The sequence below is a fragment of the Dendropsophus ebraccatus genome, chromosome 12 (genome assembly GCF_027789765.1).
Source record: "Dendropsophus ebraccatus isolate aDenEbr1 chromosome 12, aDenEbr1.pat, whole genome shotgun sequence".
In the NCBI taxonomy this organism is placed as follows: domain Eukaryota; kingdom Metazoa; phylum Chordata; class Amphibia; order Anura; family Hylidae; genus Dendropsophus; species Dendropsophus ebraccatus.
Genome location: NC_091465.1, coordinates 9509103 through 9520670, shown reverse-complemented (window position 1 = coordinate 9520670; position 11568 = coordinate 9509103). Strand labels below are relative to the sequence as shown.

Genomic DNA, 11568 nt, shown 5'->3' with positions numbered 1-11568 from the left:
ATATTACTAAGGTATGTGTCTTGGGGTGATGGTTTATTTTAAATACTAGAGTACCCCTTTAACGTGTAATTTATACCGCACAGTAGTTTCGAATCATTACAGACATGTCACCAAGCAGTATATAACCTCATGGTGTTGATTGACTCTCAAAAAAAAATAGTGCTATGTTCCTCTTAAAGGTAATCTGTCACCCTGACAATGTATCTGTAACGTGCTGATCTCCACCCTTTTAGGCTATGTTCCTAAATTAATAGGGACGTTTTCAAATTGACAATGTGGCTGTGTGAACATAGCCGTAGAATGACACGCACACTCGGCCTGGTAGATCATGCATGTATATGGGGTCGTTCATAGCTGTTACCTAAAATTTTACACCAATTTTGCCAATCTGTTTGAGTGAAACAATTGCCTCACGGTCTATGTATATGGCCGGCTTTAGTCTCTGACTAATACCGGTTAATTCTGCCTTGTGATCGTGAGGGTCTAGTCCACCAGTATTTCTTAAGGCCAAAAAAATCACTCTCTCAATTTTGTCTCGGTGACAGATTCCCGTTAAAAGATCCTCGTGCTACATGTAGAGCAATAACCTGCGGACATCCATGTACACAGCTATGTGACTGCACGTGTTTACAGCCAGAGGGTCATTGGGTAGAACCAAAGTATTCAGTCTGCATTCTGCCGTTGTCTGCTCACTGCGGAGGCGGCCATATTGTACGCTTAAGGTCACCAATTACTGGACAGCAGCCGCCCCAACTTACCTGTGGTTTCCCCATTTTATCCAGAATTAGAAAAAGCACAGCTACTTTCTTGCAAAAATACCACCCCTGTTTTCAGGTTGTGCGCGGTACTACAATTCAGCTCCATTCACTTCAATTTAACTGACCTGCAAACCCCACACCCAAACTGAGGACAGGAGAGATGCTGTTTCTGGAAGAAAGCAGCTAAGTTTTTCTAAGGCTGGATTACACCATTTAATGGGGCTATCCAGTGCTACAAAAACATAGCCACTTTCTCCCAGAGACAGCACCACTTTTGTCCGCAGTTCAGGTGTGGTTTGCAATTAAGCTCCATTCTCTTCAATGGAATTGAGTTACAGAATCTGCACCCAAACTGGAGAAGAGTGGTGCTGTGTCTGCAGAAAGCAGCCAAGTTTTTTCTAATGTTGGATAACCGCTTTAATGTTTTAAGAGATCACATAGGGATTGATAGTGTCGGAAGGCTGCGATGCCTAATACAGCACCTTTTTTATACAGCTCACTTTTGGAACAATTATATTGTCTTTTCCTTCTATTTCTGCCCCAGAGTTTAGTGAACGTCAAGCACAGTCTACACCCCACACTGGCAGCATGTTTAATTTTACTCTAGGGCTGGAATACCTCTTTATTCCCATACTTCGCTCAGCAAACATGTAAGTTGAGTTACAGCATATACTTCAGTCACATCCAGAGCTGAAATCGCAATGCTTTTAGACTTGGACACAATTACATATCTGCTACTCCCTGTTGTTGAGTCTCCATCCAGACCATATCCAAGTGTTGTGCCTTGTACCGTCTATAACACACACCGTACAGTAGTAGGAAGGGAGAATACACCGTTATAAGGTTGTATCAGGTAGTCACAAATTACTCCAAGGTTTTCTTAGAAACCTTTTTTAAAAAATATCTTGAAATGCTGCAGTTTTTGCACTGGACTCACAGCAGACACAATAGGCTGACAGTCCCAGGTTTCCAGCTTTGCTGTATAGACTGGGACAGAGTCAGCAGAGTCATCTCATTAATAATAATAGGATTTATTGACAGCTGCAGGAGGCTTAGGGTCCATTTACACAGATTATCTGACAGATAATTATCTGCCAAAGATTTAAAGCCAAAGCCAGAAACAGACTATAAACAGAGATCATGTCATAAAGGAAAGCCTAAGATTTCTCCTCTTTTCAAATCCATTCCTGGCTTTGGCTTCAGATCTTTGGCAGATAATCTGTCAGATAATCTTTCTGTGTAAATGGACCCTTAGGGCCCTATTACACGAAGTGATGATCTGCTGATTGTGTGATAGAAACAATGATCATAGGCTGATTGTGTCTTAAGGTCCGGACCTAAAATCATCTTCTGCTGACCGCGCATCGCTATGTGTAATAGATAGGCGGGAGTTGGTTGGCTTGTGTTATGCTGCGTTTACACGGAGCGATAATTTGCCCGATCGTACGATTAACGATATCGAAAGAACAATGTTTTTTTTTAGAACAATCAGCGTTTAGACGGAACGATATATCTTACGGAAAAAACGTTTTGCGATCACTTAAGCCTATCTCGCACGTAGGTAAAATCGGTAAACGACAATTTACACGGAACGATCTGCAAATTTTTTGCGAACGACTATTTTAGAACATGTTGTAAGATCAAAATGAACGATTTCTCGCTCGTCGCTTGATCGTTCGCTGCGTTTACACGTACGATTACGTACGATCGTTATCGTGCAAATTCGCACGATAATCATTCCGTGTAAACGCAGCATTAGGGAGCGTAATCAGTCTATCGAATGATAGGCTGGGGCATTATGGTCACAGGTATCTAGAGATGTCTAGCAGCAGCTTTTCCTCCTCTCCTTACCCTGAATACATGGACGCTCAGCTAAGTGTATGGGAGGAACCGGATAGAGCTGTCATACCAGCAAGGCTAAGCAAGAAATAAACATACATTTTCTAACATCTAAGGCTCGGTTCATGCTATTCTTTTATCTTTTCATTCGCTTTACAAGAAGATGGATGGAAAAACATATGCATTTGCGTCCATCCGTTTTGATCCTTCTTTCCATTAACTTCTGTTATAAAATCAAAACGCAAAAAATTCAAAACACAACAAAAAGCGTTTTATTTTTTTTATTTTTTTTTTTTATAGGCTTCTCGGCCTTTTGGCTAAGATCATGTGTAGTATCTGTTCTTATCAGTTTAATATCTGATACGTCCCCTATCTGGGGACCATATAATAAATGGATTTTTAGATCAGGGAGATGGAGTCAGAGCTTGCCCTGGTTTTGCCCTGGTTTTGCACGGCTTCCAGGTTAAGTGCCCAGGATAAAAAAAAAGGAAACCGAGCACATAAATGCATATGTTTTTCCATCTGTAGTGTGAACCTAGCCAAGTAATGAATTAGAATTGCATTGCCTTAATATTAGGTTATGGCTATAGGGGTTGCAGAGGCAGAAGTTGTACGTGGGTGATGGTGCCAAAACACCCGTCTGCCACATATGGTGTCAGCATTCTATATGGCGCAGTTATAGTTTTTTTGCATAAGTGACGATGCTAGGTGTTTCCGCATACTGACGGATACCATTTGGCAAAATGCAGCTTTGGATGTTATTGGAGTATAAGGCCTTATTCACACTTTCAGTAATTTTTTTCTGGTCCCTACATAAGATCCGTACAATCCACTAAAAATAACGGATTGGATCCGTATTGCATCCGTATTTCCGTAAATAATTTTTTTGTCCTGACTGCACAATACTGGTTAATAAAGTTGAGTAGGTTAAAAAAAAAAAAAAAAAAAAAAAAACTAGCATCGGTATGCTTAACCCCTAAAATAAGTCACATAACCGCTTGTCAGCCATTTTACTTTGCCGTTTCTGGTTTGCTTTTCTGGTAATTAATTAGTTAATTCTCTTTCTGTTTGCACATATGCTTCTGCGGCTCCTTCTTCCTGGCTGTGGTTGCTTAGAAACACAACCTTATGACCTATGAGTCATTTGTATTTTTTTTTACGGAAATACGGATGCCAAACAGGTAACAATCCGTAAAAATAGTGGATCCCATTGATTTCTATGAGAGGATCCGTTTAAAAAAAGAAAAGAAAAAAAAAAAAATCTGCATTTTTCAGCATTGGTTTGCATCCTTGTAATCTACTAATAGTATGAATAGCCCAATAGACAACAATGTGTACTAACTCGGATACGGAAATACGGATCCGTAAATTACGGGACGTGTGAATAAGGCCTAAGACAGTACAGAGCACATTGTAAACTTTGGGCCCTATTATACAGCCTGATCGGGTGCTTATCTTTGTGATCAGTGATCTATACGTAGAGACGTGCGGCCAATGATCCTTCAGTAGGTTAGATCAGCGATGAATGCGCATTTGTGTGATCTCTATTACACAGGGCCCTAACGGAAAGAACTAGAGCTTTCTCCTGTAGAGTATTAGCAGAGCTTTGAAGGTGACGTTACTAGCTGCAGCCTGTTGGCCAGCTCTGTCCTGGAGACACAGCAGACGTAGTGCCCGCAGCGCCCGGGAGTCCTGACAAACACCGCTCAATGTATTTTTCCTGCATTAAATGTCCACAATGACTATCCTGTTTCTATTGCACATATAATTACTACAAGAATAATGTAGCGTTTTATTATTGTTCGTGTGTTTGTTGTTGCATGTTAGTTTTATTTTTTTCATAATAAAAAATTTCTGAAAAAATTTGACAAGAGAAAACTAAGTCTGGTCCACACAAAGAACAAATCTAAATGCGAAGGGAATATGGAACTACATGGGAAGAGGGAAGATCAAGAGGCTAAGAAACGGCAGACGCCTTTAAAGGAGAAGCCCGTGTGTGTGTGTGTGTGTGTGTGTGTGTGTGTGTGTGTGTGGGGGGGGGGGGTTTATAGAATTGGGAAAAAAAAAAGCAATATGTTTAAGTGCCCCCGAGCCCACATTGCGCAGCATTACAGAGCTCCCGGAACCCGACAGCTGTCATCTTCTCGGTTCCGGGTACGTCACTACCTGGGATCCACCTCACAAATTGGTGGAATTTAGCCCGCTCAGCCAATCGGTGACTGCAGCAATGTCTGACTGACTGAGTGGGGCATCTGTCAGCTGGCTCATGACCTAGCTGGCAGGGTCCAGGAGCAGTATGCGGCGCTGTGCAAGCACTAGGACTGTGACTATAACTTTTTATTTTTTTATTTTTCCCCCACTCCCACTCGCAATGAGTTTTTAATTCCCGGTCAGACTTCTCCTTTAAATATCGGCCTCTTCGATCTCTAATCTAATATTGAGAAACTAGGTGACGGCTAAGGCTATGTTTAAATTTATTAAAGGGGAACAGTGGGCTGTATACACTGCCGCTGCGCAGGGAAGCAGTCCCTCCGGAGACGGTCTGCTTCCTGCTAATGCGTGAACCCCCCGGGCTGCCGCCAAACCTCCTGGAGGTCCCTCACGACGTAAGTATAAGAAACTTTATACATACTTCTGAGGGACCTTCGGTAGCATAGGCGGTGGCCCGGGGGGTTCACGCATGAGCAGGAAACAGCCCGTCTCCGGAGGGACTGCTTCCCTGCGCAGCGGCAGTGTATACAGCCCACTATGCAGTTATGAATATGCATAGGGGGCGGGGAGCGGCGTTGCTCTCTGGCTTAGAGCAACTCCCTAAATGCTCTTATGCTAGTATTTTGCATAAGAGCACTTAGTGATTTTACAAACAATGCGGGGAAGGACGAGGTGTAACTTATGGCAAAATACTCCCGAGATAAAATCAGCAGGTTCTCTGTAAAGAACCTGCTGATAGTGCCGCTTTAAGAACCCACGACAATTTGAGAAGATTAGTGTTAAGCAGACCTGTTAAACTGTTTGGCAACGGTTGAACCCAAATGCTTGGCATTTTATTCCCCTCTGCTTTAGAAGTTGGATGCAGCCCTAAGGAGTCCTGGAAAACATGGATACGGTCATGGGGAGTCCTGGAAAACATGGATACAGCCATAGGGAGTCCTGGAAAACATGGATACAGCCATAGATAGTCCTGGAAAACATGGATACAGCCGTAAGGGAGTCCTGGAAAACATGGATACAGTCCTAGGGAGTCCTATAAAACATGGATACAGCCATAGGCTTTATCCATGTTTTCCCTGACAGCACTAGGGCTGCATCCAACTTCTACAGCTGCGGAGAATCAAATGCCAAGCGTTTGGGTTCAGAGAACATTGTCAAACCCGAACCGTTTGATGGGTCTGCTCAACACTAGAGAAGAACCATCTGTTGAAGGGCAATTTTTTCTAAAAATGTGTATAGTGAGAAAAAGATCAGGCACTCACCCATCAACGTGTCAATTTTCTTCTTGATTATTTCATGAAAAAATCATAACGCAGGGAGAGGGAGCATGGCAAGCAGGTCTCAGCGACGCACGTTTCGTGTCAAACAAACACTTCCTCTAGCTGATGATTGACATGCTCCCTCTCCCTGCGTTTTTATGATTTTTTCATGAAATAATTAAGAAGAAAATTGACACGTTGATGGGTGAGTGCCTGATCTTTTTCTCACTATACATATTTTGGACAGAAGTTTTGTTACAGAGCACCGCACGGACGTGTATTTATGTGTCTATATACTAACTGCTGAGACAGGAGCTGTGGTGCCGAGTTGTTTCTACTAGTTGGATTTTTCTAAAAATGGCTGTCACTGACATTTTCAGAAACTATAACACAACTGATCGCGAAGCCTGAAACTGTAATAGATGGACGTATTCAGAAACACGGCTGGCTGTCTACATTGATGGTTCATAGTGCAGATTACTTTATTTTCTTTCTTACGATTTGAAGTTAGAAATTGGTCCACAGATAAGGATCGTCCTGCAGAGAGTATGAGTTTTTTACAACAATCAATCCGTGCGGCCAATATTTCTCAATATAAACCTCTTAGGGAGCAGAACATGGAGAAGAACTAGTTCTGCGCTCAACTAAAAAGACTGCATCAACAGCAAACCTATATGGGGACTCTAAAACTTCTCGTGATAATTTTTTTTTTATCCCTTTGTCAGGATTTTCCTATCAAACAGCCTTAAAGTGCACTACGTGATTTTAAGAGATTTGGTTCTAGAGCTTTGTGTAGTGCCGTAGCTGGAAGTCTTATGGACCCAAAGTAACTCAATGGGGTTTAATGTTCAACAAATAAAAAAATTCTGATATTTTCCCATGTTTACAACCACCCCGTAACTATAGGCCCACTGGACGATCAGCTGATTGCCATGTTGTGGGAGACTGCAGTGGCCACTGCTGGGAAAATTAGGTATTGCATGACATCTATTTAAATGAATGGGCAACCAAACTAATATATTTAAGGTGTGTCCTCCTAAGCTAGAGGAACTTTCTATTCTGGTTAATTTGGAGACCCAAGGCATGTGCAATGTCTTTGTCTGTGAACGGACCTCAAGGTAAATAGAGATGGTCGAATCTTTTTTTTTTCTTTTTTTTTTTTTTTTTTATTATCATAATTCAAAAATTACATACTAAATCCACCACAGAGTAACATACATTATAAGAATTTAATTTATATACATATTTCTCTCTTCAATTTTAATTCCTTAGCCGACACCAACCTGGAGAACCACTTCTTTCCATTAACCTCTTAAGGACATAGGACGTACCGGTACGTCCTATGTCCTCACTTGCACTTCAAAGCGGGGCCGCGCGGCGGCCCCGCTTTGAAGTGCCGCGATCCCGGGTGCCGCGTGTAGCCCGGGACCGCCGCTATTAGCGGGCACGGTCTGATCGCCGTGCCCGCTAATTAGCTAATCGGAGGCAGCTGTCAAAGTTGACAGCTGCCTCCGATTACCGGAGGCAACGTTTCCCTGGTGTCTAGTGGGGGAGATCGCTCCTCCGGGACCTTGTCCCGGAGGAGCGATCTCCGTTACTGATGCCGGCCGGGGACGCGTCCAAGATGGCGCCGTCCTCGGCTCGGCACTCGTTTGTTTTCGGCTGCAGCAGCCGAAAGCAAACGAGTGCCGATCTCATGGATCTCTGCAGCATATCTATGCTGCAGAGATCTCAATGAGAGATCCAAGTGTATATACTAGAAGTCCCCCATGGGGGCTTCTAGTATATGTGTAAAAAAAAAAAAAAAAGTGTTGTTAATAGTAAAAAGCCCCCTCCCCTAATAAAAGTCTGAATCACCCCCCTTTTCCCAGGTTTTAAATAAAAGTAAACAAATAAATTAATAAATAAACATGTTTGCTATCGCCGCGTGCGTAATCGCCCGAACTATTAATTAATCACATTCCTGATCTCGTACGGTAAACGGCGTCAGCGCAAAAAAATCCCAAAGTGCAAAATTGCGCATTTTTGGTCGCATCAAATCCAGAAAAAATGTAATAAAAAGCGATCAAAAAGACGTATATGGGCAATCAAGGTACCGATAGAAAGAACACATCATGGCGCAAAAAATGACACCTTACACAGCCCCATAGACCAAAGGATAAAAGTGCTATAACCCTGGGAATGGAGCGATTTTAAGGAACAAATATTGGTTAACAACGGTTTGAATTTTTTACAGGCCATCAGATACAATATAAGTTATACATGTTACATATCGTTGTAATCCTAACGACTTGAGGAACATGCATAACAAGTCAGTTTTACCCCAGGGTGAATGGCGTAAAAACACATTTCCCCCAAATAAAAGAAATGCGTTTTTTTTTTCAATTTCACCACACTTCGAATTTTTTTCTGGTTTCGCAGTGTACTTTATGCAAAAATTCAGCCTGTAATTGCAAAGTACAATTAGTGACGCAAAAAATAAGGGGTCATGTGGGTTTCTAGGTGGAAAAATGCAAGTGCTATGACCTTTTAAACACAAGGAGGAAAAACCGAAAACGTAAAAACGAAAATGGGCCATGTCCTTAAAGGGTTAATATATATATATAAAAAAAAAAAAAAAAAAACACACACCCAATAAATAAAACAAAAAAAAAGACAAAAACAAAAACCCTTTCCTCCTTTTTTAAACCGCATCATAAGAAATAAAAATAGATACACACACACACACATATACCTACATACATTCTCATTAATAGTAATAACAAAACTAGAAAAAAAAAGAGAAGGGGAAAAAAAAAAAAAAAGGGTTTATCCAGAAGGAGAAAAAAAAAAAAAATAAAAAAAAAAAAAAAAATAAACAAACAAGAAATAAAAATAAATAAATAAGAGTTTTTATATAGGGAAAAGAGACAACTTCCAATTGTCTCCCCTGTGTTATGATAGTTGCAGAGTAATTCATGGTGCCTTGATTCGCACCCCCATATTTACTTAAAAAAACAGAGCACAGTGCAATATTTTTAATTATACGGGTCAGCTGAAGGTGGGACTAATGTGCGTATCTCACGCCCATCATTCCCCTTAGTGCCCCTACCCCTCACAACATTCATTCCTCAGTTCTTCCCTCTGCCCACCCAAAGAGTAGGGGTTAGGAGAACCGGTATAAGTAATAGTTAGTCTCTCATACCTTGACACCAACTGGGAGAAAACATCCATAATGCCCCTCCCAATTGGTAATCCTCTTTTATTCATTCATACCTCTGGTATTATCCAGGTTTTTCATTTATTTTCTTACAACCTATACTCAGATTGAGCTTTTAACTCTTCTCATTTCTTCTCACAAGAAAAGGGGAGGAGGAAAAAAAAAAAAAAAAAAAAAGAGAAAAATAAATAAATAAATAAAATAAATAAATAAATAAATGAATAAAAATTATGGATTAAATAATGATAAAAAAAAAAAAAAAAATTATATACATATACATACATACACACCCAGAAATATACATACCTACATATATACCCACCTACATACATATACATACACATATACACAGACACACAGACACATCACACACAAACTTTCATACACATACATACACACCTTAAAAAAAAAAAAAAAAAAAAAAAACACATCCTTCTTCCCTCTTCCTACTTCGGCCCCTACTTTTGGTTCTCCAAATTGGCGGCAGCCATTTACAGCCAAAAACGAGAAATTTTTTTTACCTTACATTTTAATCAAACACCCTCTGTTCCATGGTGTAAATAAAATCCCTTCTACAACCCCCCCCCCACTCCACTTTTTCCTCCCCACATCTCCTACAGTTATGCTCTTTGTTTGGATACATCTTGGAAAGCCGACCAGGAGTATAATGTAAACGGTAGACTATGTTAAATTGGACCATTTGATACCCTGCACTTATCCCTACCTTCCCAATATTCCCATAAATTTTTTCCCATTGTCTTTCCGACATAGTCCCCAGCTCTTCCATCCATTTTCTTACACTATTATGTTTATTCCCTCCCTGTTTGTTCTTAAGCAGTTCCCTATATAGAACAGATAAAGCTTTCTTCCTAAAAGGGCCCGTCTTTATCAATTTAAATATCCCAAATATCGGGGAAATCTGTAGAATCTTATTTTCCTTTAAACTTTCGCTTGCATATTTCAGTTGAATATAAGGGAATCTTTCTCTTTGTCCAAATCCATATTCTAACTCCAATTCTTCCCAACACCGTATTTTACCATCCCTAAAAATATCACTAATATATTTTACTCCCTTTTCCTCCAGAATAGATCTGTTGGGGAACTGTCCTAGTTCAATTAAGTTTCGATTATACCATAATGGAGTACACTCAAACGATCCGGTCCGATTCACACTCACATTCAATATTTTCCAGCTTTTATTCAGTGAAACTGCTGTTGGGAAACCACCCAGATCCCCTTGTGTCAATTGCCCTGCTTCTAGCACCTCAACTAAATCAACACGATTTCCCTTGCATCTGTCCACTAAATACTGCAAAAACTCCTCCTCTTTCCAATTCCAAATATAACTCAGTTGAGCTGCAAGAAAATACAATTTAACATCTGGTACTGCACGGCCCCCTGCCCCTTTACTTTTCATTAAATAATCCAACTTAATGCGCACTTTCTTCCTCCCCCATATCAGATTATTAAATAACGCCCTAATCTTTCTATAATATCTTTCCTCAACCCAAATCGGTGATACAAAAAAAACATAGAGTAGTTTTGGAAACAATACTGACTTAATTAAGCAGATCTTATCCGCTCTTGATAAGGGTAGCTCATTACATCTCTTAGACTTATTTTCTAACTCTTTCAACACAGGTTCCAAGTTATTCTGTAAGAATTCTGAGATTCTACCAGATATATTCACACCGAGGTACTTAAAACTATCCTCCTCCTTGATTATTTTTAGATTAAGGGTTTTATTGAACTTTGCGTCACCCAACAACAACAACACAGATTTTTCCCAGTTAATACTGAGCCCAGAAAATCTACCAAATTTTTGTATTTTCTCAATAATATATTCTATGTGTCTTTCTGGATCAGCTACAAACAAAAGAAGGTCGTCAGCATACAAAACTATTTTGTCCTCTCTCCCCCGTGCTCCAAAACCAAAAATCCCCGCATCCTCCCTAATAGAACAAGCGAGGGGCTCTATTGCTAGTGCAAAGAGCAGGGGGGAGAGAGGACAGCCCTGCCTCGTACCCCTAAAAAGTTCAAAAAAATCTGTACAACCACCATTAATACTAATATTTGCCCTCGGATGAGTGTACAACAGTTTTATTAAACTTATAAACCTATCCCCAAAACCGAATTTCCGAAGAACCACCCATAGGTATCCCCACTCCACCCTGTCGAACGCCTTGGTAGCATCCAATGACAGGATGGAGTGGGGAGCCCCCCCAGCACCAATCTGAATATTTCCCAACACTCTATGAATGCACATCTGAGTAGACCGACCAGGAAAGAGATGGTCGAATCT

At 40.7% G+C, this 11568-nt stretch overlaps 1 pseudogene; it reads left to right on the top strand.

Annotated features, from left to right (window-relative positions):
- Positions 1 to 2894: 2894 nt before the first annotated feature.
- LOC138770175 (U2 spliceosomal RNA) lies at positions 2895 to 3069 on the top strand (annotated as a pseudogene).
- The last annotated feature ends 8499 nt before the right edge of the window (positions 3070 to 11568 follow it).